Below are 16,770 nucleotides of genomic sequence, written 5' to 3' on the forward strand. Positions count from 1 at the left end.
ACAGATGTTAGCCCAGGGCCAGTCTTCCTCAGCAAAAAGAAGAGAATTGGTCATAGATGTTAGCTCAGGGCTGATCTTCCTCACCAAAAAAAAAAAAAAAAAACAAATTCATGGCTCTTATGCTGAGCACAAGACATTTTAAGTTCTCTACTTGGCTTATAAGGTCTTTAATAGCCTTACTTTAATAGTAAAATGTGGACACCCTGTACCCTACCCTACCTACTATAAGGGAGTATGTGAGGATTACATAAGATACAGTCAGTTCTCATTATGCACAGTGTGACATTCTATAAATTCACTGTGAACACTGAATCAGTGAATATGACCCACTGCTCCTACGAGAAATGCAGGGTTAGGTTCCTGCAAGCCTTAGTCACACTTTCTTCCTCTGATCAATACATAACCTTGTTTTCTGTGTTTCTCTTTAAAGTCACCTTATTTAAGATACATTGTTGATATATTAACATTGAACTCACACTAACAGCCCTGTAACTCGTGTCTGAAAGAAGCTTGTCTAACACACATACTTTCTCTGTAAAGGTGCGTCACAGCCTCTTGCCCTGAGGAACACCAGGCAGCATTGCAGCACTTCACATGGGGGACATATTAAACAGCAAAGTCACCAACACAACGCACAAAAAGATAAGAAATGGGGCACTAAATAGACTGCAAGAAGGACACTTGTTTACAGTATGGGCTGAAACAAGAGGGCAGAGCTTCACCTTGTTCCTCTCAGCTGGGAACGTGCACATCGAATGAATCAAATTTTTCACCACTTTGTGCGTATCTGCAAATGGACATGAAAGCCCTGAGAGTGTTGATTTGGAGGCTGCCAGTACTATTTAGCTAGTGGGCAAGTGTGCAAACACGGAATCCACAAATAATGAGGATCAACTATATTATAAAAGCATCTTTTCAAAATCAGAGTATTGCTCAGAAATCAGAGCAATAATGATAACATAACAGCTAACATTTTAGTGCCTACTATGCGCCAGCAGCAATTCTAAGCACTTTACATTAGTTAATGCATTTCAATCTCACTAAAACCCTATGAGACAGGAGTTATCAGTAGCCCCATTTTATAGATGAGGAAACTAAGGCTCAGAGAGTAAACACTTTGCACAGGTTCCCCAGTTAAAAGTGGAATAACTGGGATTGGTGCCCAGACAAACTGGTCCAAAGCCCACAGCCTCAACCACTATGGTAGGAATGTGAGGGGATTTTCTACCACTCCCCAAAAACCCCCCTCTGCTCCAGTCAGTGTGGTCTCCCACATACTTATTCACTCATCAAACATTTTCTGAGTGCCCCAACGGTGTCAAGTACGTGTTTAGATACTGGAGGGACAAATAGAATGTCGACGCAAATAATCCATAACTAATCTATCAATCAAAATTGGGGTGAGTTTATTATGAGCCAACCTTTGAGGACCATATAGCCCAGGAAGAGTCCTTTCATGAAGAAATGGAGCACTCCAAAGATGTGGGGTGTACAGAGTGGTTATATACCATCAAAGAGCGTGTACCACATGTGATTGCAATGTCCCTTTTACAATAGTCACGACATTGACATCTCAGCATGTCGATTGATGGACACTGTGGGTATCAGCTCTGTTGTCTCCATGGGCATGACTGTTGTCTCTTGTTGGGTGGTCACAGGATGGGCGCAGCAATTAAATCCTAGCCTAGGGAGAAATGCTTATCCTTAAGGAGATGCCAATGTGGGGGAAGTTGCATTTACATCTTAAGGACATTGTTCTTGTCTTTGGGACATGTTAATTGCTTAAATCGGATATACAATGGATGAACAGAGGCTACAGGGCCGTTTTGGGAAAAAAAAAAACAAGGTCAGGCCCAACTAGTTTTACACCACATGGCTTCCTCATATGCTCCAATATATCCTATTGCTGGCCATTTATTTATCACTTTCCCCCTTTTGAACTATAATCTTTCGATAGAAAGCATTGATGATCAAAATATTTTCCCTTGGTGCCAGGGTGGCTGCTGCTTGCCCTGGGTCTATCATGTCCCTCGGTGCCAGGTTTTATCTCATCTATTTGCCCAGTTGTTCATGTTGGGTGGAATTAGTCAGATATTGTGGACAAGCAAAGAGGTATATATATATATAAACAGAGGAAGCCTTTCATGGGTTTTGTATTAATTTTAGATTGTTGCACAAACATTGTATATGCACTTTTTTTTTTAATATACATAGCCCCTTATGTTACATGGTGCACAATTATAGAACATGTATGGTAACAATGACAATAATTAAACTTTTTTTAAAAGATTAGTTTAAAAGGAGTTTTTAGGCCCTAGTCCTTATCAGAAAAGGAAATTTGTCCAGGGTTATAAGATTGATCGGCCATCTCAAGTCGCCAAGCCACCATTACTCTAGTTTGCATGCCAGTCTTACAACACTGAGTAAAGAAAACAACAATCAGTTTGAATATTATGATTAGTACAAGAATTCCAAGAAGTAATAGAAATAGGAATTGCAATCCAGATCGAAAAAGGGAACCAATGCCAGAAGGGAGCCAACCAAACAAAACAAGGCTGGGTGTAGGATCTCATAAGGCATTCATCTGTTTTTTCATGTGCTTTAGTAGAGATAACACATTGGAAGACTCGTCAGGTGTAAACACACAGCATTCAGTTTGAATGATCGCACATGTACCTCCTTGGGTTGCTGTAAGAATATCTAAGGCCATTCTATTTTGAAGGATAGCTTTTCTCATTAAAGACATTTCAGTATTTAAGAAAGCTATTCTTGCCTGTCTATCATTAAGACCTTGTTGAGTAAATTTTGTCAGAGCCGCTATATGTGATATGACATCTTCCAGCCCCAAGGAAGGAGCGAACATAGCTGCTAGGTGGTCATACCAGTGGAACACTGAACGAGCCCTTCTGGCCTTAAGGAGAGGCAGATAGGCCACAGATGTTAGCTCTGGATGAATCTTTCCCTGTATCCAAGAGAAGCCCAGAGTGCAGCGCCCTAGCCATCCTGGTGGCAGCCAAGGCCAGAGGTTTGTTCCACATAACCATTGAGTTCCATTAGGAGCCATCCAAAAGACGCCTGGTCTTCGAGACCAGTCTGTTCCAAACCAATCACTTTTTTTACACATAATAGTATTCTGACATGACTCTGGGGGTATCCAGCCCATCTTTAGAGTGTAATTTGGTAGATTTTGTTTGGAATGATTTCTCTGTTCCCAACATAAAGGTGCTGGTAGGTTTAAAGATCCATGGCTAAGAGTAAGCCAAACATATCCATCCCAAATTTGTGTGAAATCCTCCATAGTTTTTACTGTAATGTCTGGTTTCTTTTGTTTATCTGCAATTTGTTGGGATAATTGGATGGTTTGAGTAATAGAAAAAGAATAACCGTGTCCTGTATTATTAATAGTATGGGCTATTGACCATGTTTCAGGATCATAATTAGTAATATCAGACGAACTGTGAACATTAGAACTAGATCTTTCTATCACAATAAATTGCTTTAGAGCTTTACAATCTGTGTCTCGAAAGGGAAAGACCCACCAAGGCAAGCCAGAGGTGTTAGAAAGTGGAAGTTGGCCACATAGCCAACTCTTGGACTGATTTTTGTGTGTAGCAAAGGAATGTGTCCATTGCAGAAAAACATTGCTATCAGAGGTCCATTCAGATGTAGATTGGAAAAACAAACATAGCATTAGGGCAACCTTAAATGGCATTTTTTTTTTTTGTAATCAACAAAAGCTTTTGTAATTAGGTTCTAATCTATCTTATAAAGTTGAAGGGTAAAGCATTGGTGTAGGAAAATGGTAAGGAAATCTAGAAATTGATTATTTTAGCAATTACATAAATCTTAAACACTACAAGGGTTTAAATGAGGAGATATAAGGTTAGGAATACAGGCCTGGTCCAGAGTCTCGGGACAGCTGTCTACAACAGGTGTCATCATCGTCTCATCCTGGTTTGGAGATATTCATCTTGGTCAGTCGAAGTTGGGTGTCAGAGACTGGAGTTGAAGTCCATTCAAGTGGAGAAGCATTTTTTAAATGAGAAATGTGAATCCATGAGTCTACGCCTTTTAATTTTGCAGCACATGGATTGGTTAAAACCACCTGATACCGTCCTTTGCAACGGGGCTGCAAAGAGTCCTTTATCAGGTGTCTTTTCCAATGAACAAAATCTCCAGGTTATAATCCATGATCCTTAAGGTCTTCGTCACCCGGGAGCTTACTGTGAAAAGAATTAGCTACCAATTTCTCATTTCTTTTGAGACCCTCAATGAGACCTTGACAATAATGTAAAATATCTCCTTTAAGTAAAGTTGGTTCATACATTTCTTCATCTAATTGCATAGGTCATCCAGTTATTATTTCGAAAGGAGATAGTCGATATTTACCAAAGGATGTAGATCTAAGACTGAGGAGAACTAGAGGAAGAGCTTTTGGCCATGAGAGATTAAATGCTTCTGAAAGCTTTTCCAATTGAATTTTGATCATGTTATTAGTTCCTTCCACCAATCCTGAGGATTGGGGATGGTAAGCGCAGTGGAAATTCTGCATTATTGGCCAAATATTACAAATAGATTTAATTATTTGTCCAGTGTAATGAGTTCCCTGGTCACTATGTAACTGGGTAGGAATTCTCCAAACAGGAATTATTCTCTCTAATAGTAATTTACCTACTGTTAGAGCCGTTGCTCTTCTGCAAGGAAGGGCCTCAACCCAATGTGAGAACATACAGATCATTACCAAGATGTATTTATATCCTTGAGATGGTGGCATTTGGACAAAGTCCAATTGTGATACCTCAAAGGGTCCCTTAGGAAGGGAAAAGTGGCCTTGTGACCCATGAAGTGGCTTCCCTGGATTCTACTTTGGGCATATAACACAACGAGTATAAGTTTTATGGGCCACAGTGGGAGAAAGTTTCCAAAAGTATTGTTTTCCCCATAAAATCATCTTTTCAGGTGCCCAGTGGGTTAGTTGGTGTATATGCTGGAGCAGCGGCAATTGTGCTCCAACAGGTACTATGGGTTTCCTATTGGGCCCAAACCACATCCGTGAGGGGGTGTCAAAAATTCCCCCTTTTGACTGCCATATCTGTTTTTCTTCTTAAGTGGCCACTTCTTGGGCCTGTAGAAGGAAGTCTTTTCCTGGGTTAGCAGAGTTACTAGGAAGCAGCAGGCATTCTCGAGGCTGGGTAGGGCAAGACTTCAAGGCTGCTTGTGTAGCAGCTACATCAGCAAGCCGGTTTCCTTTAGCTTCCAAAGTATCAGATTTGGAATGCCCTAGTATTTTAATAATCACTAGTTGTCTCTGTAGCTGTGTAGAATGTCATAATTCTGCAACCTGTTTCCCCTTCTTTATAGGCTGATCTGAAGAGTTTAAAAACCCTCGTTGTTTCCACAGCATTCCAAAGTCATGTGCTACTCCGAAAGCATAACAGCTGTCAGTGTCGTCATTTGCTACCTGGTCTCTGGACAATTGACAAGCTCAAGTTAAAGCAATTAACTCGGCTTGCTGTGCTAACTTTATCTCTGGTAAATAAGAACTCTCGATTACGTCTACTGAGGACGTTACTGCATATCCAGCCCGATAACATCCTTGTTCATCCTTTGAGTAAGATCCATCTGTAAACCAAATTAGATCAGCATTATCAATGGGAGTTTCTTGCAAATCATTCCTAGGAGTAAGTAGGTAATTAGTTAATAAATGTAGTCGTGGGCATCTTCTTCTTGTGGTGCTGGAAGTAAAGTTGCAGGGTTAAGATTATTACACTGGGCTAAGGTAGTATTAGGAGCAGAGAGAAATAGAACTTCATAGGAGGCTAGTCGGCAGACAGAGTAATGCTGTGTGATGAGAATTTAGGAGAGATTCGACTGCCTGAGGAACATAGATAGTCAAAGGAGACCCCATCACTATTTCTTCAGTGGTCTTGCATAAGAGCGCTGCTGCTGAAATGGCTCTCATACAAGGCGGAAACCCTTTTGCCACTGAGTCTAACTGCTGACTATAATACCGTATAGGTCAATGTTGACCTCCGTATTTTTGAGTTAAGATACGTAAGACATTTCCTTTATCTTCACGTACGAAGAGGAAAAATGGCAAGCTGTAATTAGGATGTCCTAAGGCTGGTGCTTGGGCCAAAACAGACTTTAAAGTAGTTACTGCCTTCTCTCCTTCTGGTGTCTATTCAATTACATCAGGCTGGTCAGACTTTAGTAATGTATATAAGGGCTGGGCAATAAGTGAAAAGTTAGGTACCCAGTTCCTGCAATATCCAGTTAGTCCTAGGAGTCTTCTTAACTGTTTCTTTGTCTTAGGGAGAGAAAAAGCCAGGATTCCTTTAATCCTTTCAGAATCAATCAACAGTTCATCCTCAGATATCAAGTGTCCTAGATATTTTACAACAGGCAGGCAAAAATGTAATTTGTCCTTGGACACTTTATACCCCTTAGATGCTAGCTGTTGCAACAGATAAATTGTGTCCTTCTCAGAATCCAACTTAGTGTTTGAACACAAGAGAAATCATCCACATATTGAATTAAAGTGAAGTCATTAGGGAATTCTATATTCACTAAGTCAGCCTTGATTATCTTGGAAAAATAAGTGGGCGTATCAGTATAGCCCTGTGGCATAACTGTCCAGGTATACTGGCGATCTTCCCACGTGAAGGCAAAAAGATATTGACTATTCTTTTCCACGGGAATGCTGAAGAAGGCACTGCATAAATCAGTGACTGAGAAATAGCGGCTTTTAGTTGGAATGGCCGAGAGCAAAAAGTGTGTGGCTTAGGAACCACAGGATATCGGGGAATCACGATGTTATTTATAGCTCTCGGATCTTGAACAAATCTCCAGCCTTTCCCATTCGGCTTTTTTACAGGCAAGATAGGTGTATTACAGGGACTAGTACAAGGAATTATAAGTCTCTTTTCAAGAAATTCCTGAATGATAGGGCTTATCCCATTTAATGCCTCTGGTCTAAGTGGATATTGCCAAATATTAGATAGAGGCTTAGAGTTGTCAACAGTCACCTTAATAAGAGTGGCTGATTTAAATTTTCCCAATATCTGAAGAGGATGATGACCATAATTCTCTAGGCACTTGTAAAAACAGGTCATCAGTTTTCTCTTCTATTTGAGTCATTGATTTCACAATCATCAACCTTTCAGCAATTACAGTCTGGTCAGCATCCCGATTTTCTGAATCTGGAAGCATTTCGCCCTTTTGTGAAAAGGCAATACGGACGTTGTATGCTTCTAGAAGATCTCGTCCAATCAAATGAATTGGAGCACATTTAACCAGGAGAAACACATTTTTTCCTGTGATGGTTCTTAATTGAAAAATTATTGGTTCTGATTTAAAAGCCTGCATTGGAATATTCGAAACCCCTACCGTCTGAACTGTCGGTTTACTCCGAGGGAGAGGGCAATGAATAAGCGTAGGGTTGAGGACAGATAAGGTAGCCCCGGTATCTACAAGGACCTTTAAAGTTTCTCCTCCATTAGTTATCTCAATTTCCCCTAAGGCATTTGTGAGGAGGAGGGGAAATGCCCTCTCATAATCATCGGAGCAGCCCTATTCCTGTTTATTGTTGTTACCCCCTAAATCCCATTTGAGTTTATGGCAGTCTCGTTTGAAATGACCAGGCTTTTTGCAATAGTAACAGGCACGGTGATTTCGTTTCTGGTTAGATTTTCAAAGGATGGCATTTGTTGGGCCACTAAGCTGTTGTAGCTGTATACTCATAAGCTTAGTGGCCTTTTTTTTTCTGGAGGGTTTTAGATAGTTTATCTGTAATAGTGACAAGAGCACTAGTGTGCATTAAAGTCCAATCCAGTTCATGTCTCTTAACTAATTTTGCTAATTCCTCATCTAATCCTTCCAAGGAAATTGAATTGAAAATTCAATCATTTTAATGATCCTCAAAACATTCAGGAGCCGCCCCAGAGTGCTGTTTGAAGGCTCTCTCAAGCCTTTCGAAATAATCAAAGATAGAGTCCTCGGGTCTGTGCTTACATTGATGGACTTTAGCCCAATCTATCCTCCTGGGAAAAACTACTGGAATGGCTTTGTGTAAGTTTCGAGCGATATCCCTACACTCCTTAAGGTGGTGAGCCTCATGCTTATGGAAATCCTCCAGGGGGTCTCTCCAATCTGCCTCTTTTATCCATTCATTTGCTTTGTTCTCAGACACCAGCAAATGCACAAGCTGATATAAATCTGAATATCCTGTGCATATGTTCTAACAATAAAATCAAATTCCTGAGCAAACCCTAAAGGATCTTGCAAAGGGTCTGGGAAGTCCTTCGTTAAATCCTTAAATTCAGTTCTAGTCCAAGGAGTACAAACAAGAGCAGGCTCACCTCACCCAGTAACAGGTTTCTCCTTAAAGGCAGCCACTATAACATTAGGACATTCAATACCTGCTCCCTGAGGGTTACTCCTTGTTTTCTCTAGGGGTGGAGGAGGAGGAGAGGGAGGAGTAGAGGGAGGAGGAGGAGGTGAGGGAGGAGGAGGACGTGACAGAGGAGGAGAAGGTGAAGGAGGAGGAGAAGGTGAAGGAGGAGGAGCAGGTGAGTGAGGAGGAGGAGGTGTGCAAGGAGGAGGTGAGGGAGGAGGAGAGGGAAGAGGAGGAGGTAAGGGATGAGGAGGAGGTGATGGAGGAGGTGAAGGAGGAGGAGGAGAGGGAGGAGGGGGTGAAGGAGGAGGAGAGGGAGGAGGAGGTGAGGGAGGAGGAGGAGGTGAGGGAGGAGGAGGAGGTGTGGGAGGAGGAGGTGAGGGAGGAGGTAAGGGAGGAGGAGGAGGTGAGGGAGGAGGAGGAGGTGAGGGAGAAGAGAGAGGAGGAGGAGGTGAGGGAGGAGGAGGAGGTGAGGGAGGAGGAGGTGAAGTGGATAGGTCAGGGTACGGAAGCTCAGAAAGGAAAGGATACACGGGTGCTGAGGGAGAAGGAGATGATCTCTGAGGTGCTGAAAGCGGCAGTGGTGGAGGAGGTAGAGGAGGTGACGGGGGTGGACAGCTTCTGACTTCTTATCTCTCTTTAATTCAGAAATGGTCTCAGTCAGTTTACGGTTAGTCTCCTGTAAAGAGGTCATTTTATCATTATTACACTTTGAAGCCTCTAAATGCCAATTGTAATAGGCTTCCCCTTCCTTTGTTTTGGTTTTATTGCCGGCTTTTCCTTTTTCCTTTTTTTTAAATAATTTTATTTATTTATTTTTTCCCCCAAAGCCCCAGTAGATAGTTGTATGTCATAGCTGCACATCCTTCTAGTTGCTGTATGTGGGACTCAGCCTCAGCATGGCTGGAGAAGCGGTGCATTGGTGCATGTCCGGGATCAAACCAGGGCCACCAGCAGCGGAGCGCGTGCAGTTAACCGCTAAGCCCTGGAGCCGGCCCAGGTTTCCCATTTTATTTCTGTTTGTTCATTTGCTTTTTATAAAGTCTGAACAACTTCTGTGAACTGTTTAGTGGGTCACAAGTGTGCTACTTTGAGTGTTATTGCCTAAAGGAATGTTGTAATAACTCTTACGTGTCTCGGTTTCTCCCACTGGCAGTCTAGGACCACTGTGGGGGTTTGGAGCACGGGTGACAAACCCTCATGTGCGCATCCCCGGACAAAGCTATAATTAATTAACGTGAATAATAATGGAACACCCTATAGGATCACTATACGTCATGAGATTCACCCCTGACGCTCCTACTGAGGTTTTTCAGTCACCTGTAAAACGCCTTTTCAGCCGGGAGGACCCATGTGTCTTTTTTTCATAGCTGAACAAGTTCAGACTCTCATTTCTCTATCAAGCAGTTTTTTTCAGACCTTATAAACATAATTCTTTCCAATTTTAAAGCCAAATTAAAAGGACAACCAACTCAGTTTACTCCAAGCCTCCCCTCATGTCCCTTGGCCTAGGAAATTCCCTCTAGGTTTTTCTCCACCTAGGAAATGTACTGGCACCCTTCAAAGCCTCTAGTCTCAAGACCTTAAAACAGCTTAAATAAACTCTTGGACCATCAATGTAAAATAAAGAGGTCCAGGATTCAGGAGAACTCACCAGGGTCACCTGAAGAATGCAGTGATCTGGGTGGGGCTCAAAGTGCCCCTGCGGTACCAAGTGTCAGTTCAGTGTAGATTCCAGGTTTTCTCCGGTGGGTTTCTCTGAAATCCTGCCGCAACTATGCCAAGAAATGTCGATGCAAATAACCCATAACCAATCTATAAATCAAAATTGGGGTGAGTTTATTATGAGCCAACCTTTGAAGACCATATAGCCCAGGAGAGTCCTTTCATGAAGAAATGGAGCACTCTGAAGATGTGGGGTGTACACAGTGGTTATATACTATCAAAGAGCATGTATCACATGTGATTGCAATGTCCCTTTTACAATAGCCGCGACATTGACCTGTCAGCACGTTGATTGATGGACACAGTAGATATCAGGTCTGCTGTCTCTATGGGCGTGGCTGTTGTCTCGAGTTGGGTGGTCACAGGATGAGCACAGCAATCAAATCCTAGCCTAGGGAGAAATGCTTATCCTTAAGGAAATGCCAATGTGGGGGAAGTTGCATTTACATCTTAAGGGCATTGTTCTTGTCTTTACACATGTTAATTGCTTAAAGTGGGTGTACAATGGATGAACAGAGGCTACAGGCCTCTTTTGGAAAAAAAAAAAAAAACTAGGTCAGGCCCAATTAGTTTTACACCAAATGGATTCCTCACATGCTCCAATGTATCCTACTGCTTGCCATTTATTTATGAAGAAGAAGTATAGTCTTAGTTTTAAGGAGCTCACTGTCTATGAGACATGAATAAAACAACAGTTATGGAAAAGTAGATAAGTACAGGGTCCCAACATGGGGACATCAAAAGGGGTCTCTAGATGGAGACATCTCAGGGACAGTGTCCAAGAGGAAGGAACATTTGACATGAGTTTAGATTAAGGAATAGGAATTAAGTTGATTAAACAAGGGGATAGGAGTGCAGAAGAAACACATATAAAAAGACAGATATAAAGGATGCTAAAGCTTTCAGAAAATGAGAGTATTTTTAAGGCTGGAACAAAGTGAACATGTAGGAAACAGTGGGTGATGAGGCTAAAGATGAGGACAGCAAGCGAAAGCCTGGGTGTCCAGCTCAGGAGTCTGAATGTTCTCTCCAATGCTCTGAGCAGTCATTGAAAGAGTCTAAGCAGATGTCAGATTTAAACAAATTTGGATCCTAGAAGATAGCTCTGGAGACATTGGGGAGGAAAGATTAGAAGAAATTAAGACTGGAAGTAAAGGGACCTGTTGGGAGACTAGGCAGCGATTCAGATAAGATAGGCCTTGGCTCAGGCGGGGGTTCTGCAGGTGGAGGAGGCCAGGAGGTAGGAAGCAGTGCTGGGCTCCTGGAGGAGGAAACTGAGCTGCCTCTCAGTCACGAGAAGACTGTGCCTGTCATGGCCTCCACACCCCCATGCCCAAATGCCATGTTTCTTTCTAGTTCTGTACTTTCCTCTCTTCTCCCGTCTGAAATCCTCACACTTTCTTCCCTCCACCTGCCCAAAAGTGGTCCCTTTGAGCACTTGATGTAGTCCACCTCTCCTAAGAAGCTGTCCTTAATTATAATTTCTCGATAATATTCCCATTTTTTTTTAGGTTCTCTAATACAACATACACTAAATACCTTGGCAGAATCAAGTTACATCTTGTGAACCATGTCATGTATGTGGAGGAGCTTGGAACCTTATAACTCTTCGTATTTCCTTCAATACCTACCACAAATACCTTGCACATATAGGTCAATGGATGTCCAGTAAAGTTCAATAAAAAGAAACACCCTTTATAAGACAAGAACTTTTGTGAGCTATATTATTCCTTTAGATCAGCTGCTTGAACCATTTGTCTTTCTCCACAGGTCAACAGTGTTGCCCAGAACAAATGAATTTTTCATCTTCTCAAACTCAATAGAGCAAAGGTGGAACATCATTCCCCCTGCAAGCCTTACTGCCCTAGAGAAAAGCAAAAACAACGTGCGACATCTAATTCTTTCTCCACATTCTCATCTCAAATTGCAACTGTTTTCCAGATGCTAACTGGTTTTCATTCTTAAAACTGACAGAAATTTTTCTCATTATTTCTTTTTATTTCATTTTTTGTGAGGAAGATCAGCCCTGAGCTAACTTCTGATGCCAATCTTCCTCTTTGTGCTGAGGAATATTGTCCCTGGATTAACATCTGTGTCCATCTTCCTCTACTTTATATAGTATGCTACCAAAGCATGGTTTGACAAGAGGTATGTCGGTGCGAGCCAGGATCTGAATCTGTGAACCCGGGGCTGCCGCAGCGGAGCATGCGCACTTAACCGCTGTGCCACAGGGCTGGCCCCTCTCTTTATTTCTAAAGCTGAAATGTCTAAATCGTTCTCTGGGCTAGGTGGAGTTTCCATAAAATGAAAATGTACATTCCAGAAAAATCTTTAACTTTCCAGAATAATCCTTAATATATTATGGTAAACACCTTGGCAAAATGTCACTGATTTTCAATGTCAGTGCCTCCACAAGGGTATCCTCGCATTGTCTCCCCTCCCAACCACCTCTCACTTTGTCCCTCCCCAGTCTCATGGGCTCAAAGTGTTTACTGAGCACTAAGAATGATCAGAGTCTGAGGGAGACTTCAAGGATGACTAAGCCATGTTTTTTGACCCCAACAATCTCTCTCCATCTCTCCTTTAACCTCTATTTTTCTTATCATGGTTTCTACTTTAGTTGTTTACTTGTCTTGTGAATTGATATTTTGTGGTTTATAATTACCATGTAAACTCATATTACTTTTTGCCTTAGAGTTTAGAAAGAACTTACATTAAACAAGGTTTTTTCCCCAGCCCTTTGTTGTGTCTAATATCTTCCAATGCAATTCAAGTGGCTTCTTGTTTTTACGTCTCCATCATTATTCCTTCAGAATTATGTTCACCCCACACTTTTGATCTGACCAATGCTGCTTTACTCTTTAAACTTTTCTATGCCGAGACTCACGTGAAGAATCCCTCAAGCACCATCAACTAGGCGACCCCACATTCCTCACATCTGTTTCCTTGATTTGTTCCTAAATAAAGATGTTTCTTTTTCGTGTGTGTGAGGACGATCAGCCCTGAACTAACATCCATGTTAATCCTCCTCTTTTTATTTTGCTGAGGAAGACCGGATCTGAGCTAACATCTATTGCGAATCATCTTCCTTTTTTTCCCCCAAAGCCCCACTAGATAGTTGTATGTCATACATAGTTGCTCATCCTTCTAATTGCTGTATGTGGGATGCGGCCTCAGCATGGCCAGAGAAGCGGTACGTCAGTGCGCGCCCGACATCCGAACTCAGGCTGCTGGTAGCACAACGCGCACACTTAACCGCTAAGCCACGAGGCCGGCCCAAGATGTTTCTGAAACTAATAATAAATTGTACCAAGTGGTCATTGTATAAAAAGCACTATCACAGATACCTTAAAGAGAACAAATGGAAAAGAATAGTCAATTCCTCAGATAGCTTTGCAATCAAATGAGACATTGAGGGGACCAGGGTGCACTGATCAGAGCAGGATCCTAAGAGAAGAGTTTTAAGTCAATTTCAAATGAGGTTCAAACTGGAATGAGACAGTATTTTACCAGTTATCTGAAATCATAAGCATTTTTCTGACTTTTGAGAGTTTATTTGCATATAAACTCTACATGTGGAGTAAGCGAGTGCTCATATTGTTTAATATCTTTTTATTATTCAGCACTTTGTAATAGATGTGGCTATTCACAATTAATAAATATTGTAATGTGGAGAGACCCAACTTTCAACTGCCTGATATTATCAATTCTTACACAAAGGTAGAGTTTTAAAGATCAAATTTCATTATAGTTACCTGTCAACTAGTCCATTTATACCAGAAAGTTGCTGAGTTATAGGAAAACACTTCAAAACACAAATTTTATATGTAATTTCAAAAGCAAAAAATTAGTTAAAAACTGAGTGGCAACCCGTTTTGGTACCATATATTAATCTTTAGCATGGGAGCAAACGTTTTTTGAGAATATAATTGATATTTGTCTATTTGTATATTGTAGAATGTTAAAGGATTCACAGTTTTAATATTATTTCAAATACCAGAAAATAAAAAACAGAATTGTTTCAGTTTCATGAAATAGTTTTCTAGACATAGAAGATTTTCACAGTATATTACTTGAAAATAAAACAATCAGTTAGTGAGGTTTAAGCAATGAGGTTTTATTTTAAACTTGCTCATTCCATAGGAGCATCAATAAAAGCCCTCCAGAAGTGGCTGACGCTCTTTCCCTCCATGTTAGCACCAGCTGCGTTTGCTTTAAGCATCAGACTCTTGGGCAAGACCATAGCCTTCAGCTCCGTTTAGTTGAGAAAAGGCTTGTGTTTTTTTCTAGGGGTATGGAGCTCCCAGACTTATTAACTACAGGGAGAGAGTAAGAGTCAGAACACATTCAATAAACTCCAATGTGCTCAAGTAAGAAGGTAAGTGCCTGAACTCACATCTGAAGAAGAGCTTAGAGGATCCTTTCTGACTCTGCTTCGTGCCCCTGACTAAGCAGTCCTGGACATCCCCGTTACGGCCACAGAATAACACTGGCAGCCTTGATGGTCCAGAAATCCTCCTATGTCCATCATTTGTACAGAGCAAACTGGCTTAAGACCTCTCGTTTCCTGCTGCAGTGGTAATTTACAGAGATACAGAACTGCCATCTAGTGACTAAGAAGAAAACAGCAAGGTGCTTTACATGGAAAATGAAATTGTCTTTTAAAAAAGAACAGTGAAGTGCTAAAGTTGGTAAAGTTGACACAAAGTTGACACAATGTGGCACACGAAAGTTATAGTAGAACTGGAAAATGTGTAGGTGAAGTAATCAGTTCTCTATGCCTCTAAAATATCACTTGACATTTGACTCATAAATAGTATAGTTTAAATATAATAGAATAACTTTGGAAATAAACGTCTCATCTCATCTCATCCAATGCTGTTGGCAAGAGCTGGTATTAAATAGCCAGATGGGGAGTACCCATGTTGAAGTACCATTTTTATCACAGTGGAGAGAATATGAGGCATAAAACCCAACAGACTGATGTTCAGATCTTCCCTCTTACCCTTGATGAATTTTGTAAACATGGTCTTATTTTATTTGACGTTTGTGAGGAAGATCAGCCCTGTGCTAACATCTGCCAATCCTCATCTTTTTTTGCTGAGGAAGACTGACCCTGGGCTAGCATCCGTGGACATCTTCATCCACTTTATATGGGATGCCACCACAGCATGGCTTGCCAAGCAGTGCATTGGCACGCGCCCGGGATCAGAACTGGGAAACCCCAGGCTAGCGCAGCGGAGCGCGCACACTTAACCGCTTGCGTCACCGGGCAGGCCCCTAAACATGGTTTTCTTTATCAGTTAAATATGCATTATAATAGTTACTTTAAAGGATTACTGTAAGAATTGCATGAGGTAATACAGTAAAGGAACCAGTGTAGAGTGATAGTTAATTCTCCAGCCCTGTCTCTCTTCTATGAAACATACACAAATCATCTAAGAAGAGAAGTCGTCTATACAATAAACTTAGGACAAAGATTCAATGGCTCCAGAAGTAAGGGCCACCATTGTTGAGGGCTTAACCTCAACTGCTTCCAAATACTGTTAACTCTCAATTAATTTTACGTGTTTTCTATCTTCCAGAAACTTCATTGGCTACAAGGAAAGGAGAAGGTGTGAAATTTAAATTGATGTATTTCACTCTTGAATGGCCAAGCTGTAACATCAGGTGTTTTAAATCACCTAGTTCATCAGGTTTTCTGCTTATTACTATATATTTTACCATGGTTCACAGCCCGAGAAAAATAGAAAATCATTATAATTTTACACACATGAATATATATCTTGACTATTACAGCTGGAATCTTAATGTACAGAGCAATGTTGCACATGTTTTGTCCTTGTTGATAGTACAGACTACTTTTGTCCAGGTTTTTTTTTGGCATTATCATATATAATGAAGAACTCAGTAACATATGCCCTGGAGATAAGGATTTAGAAAAATCTAACATACTATCCTAGTCATGTCTCAAAAAAAATGCTCTAAAAATAATGAAAGGATATTTTGAAGGCACTATTTTTCTTAGTTATTTCCAACTTTATATCCCTTTACCTGTTTTTAATCATTCTGCATCTTATTCGCTATTGGCTAATTAACTCACAGTAATTAAATAACCCTCAGCTGAGTCCTCCATGCCTCTTCAAGTGCCCCAGGCTGATGTCGGTCTCATCTCTGACAAAAAGAAGCTGGGAAAACCCGTTTTGTGGCAATATTCTCAAGGCTATCTTTACTCTTACAATAATAGCTATATTTTTGAAAGGCACCAGTGGATTATAAAATCAAGTACTCGACCAATGCCGTATCCTCATTTTCCCTCCAGGGGGAGCACAACTTTCATGTGTAATGCAGGGCTGCTGCTTTATTGTTTTTTCCTTTCAAGATATTACTTGTAAAACATGTCGATGTAAATAATCTATAATCAATCTATAAATCAAAGTTGGGGTGAGCTCATTATGAGCCAACTTTTGAGGACCATGGCCCAGGGCCTTCCTTCCCTAAAGAAGGAAGGGCACCAAAGAAGTGGAGTGTACAGAACGGTTATATACCATCAAATAGCATGTATCACATCAGATTGCAATGTCCTTTTCACAATAGCCACAAGATCGCCCTGCCAGATTGCCCTGCCAGAATAGCTATTGATGGACACA

This window comes from Diceros bicornis, chromosome 29 (genome assembly GCF_020826845.1).
Source record: "Diceros bicornis minor isolate mBicDic1 chromosome 29, mDicBic1.mat.cur, whole genome shotgun sequence".
Classification (NCBI taxonomy): Eukaryota; Metazoa; Chordata; class Mammalia; order Perissodactyla; family Rhinocerotidae; genus Diceros; species Diceros bicornis.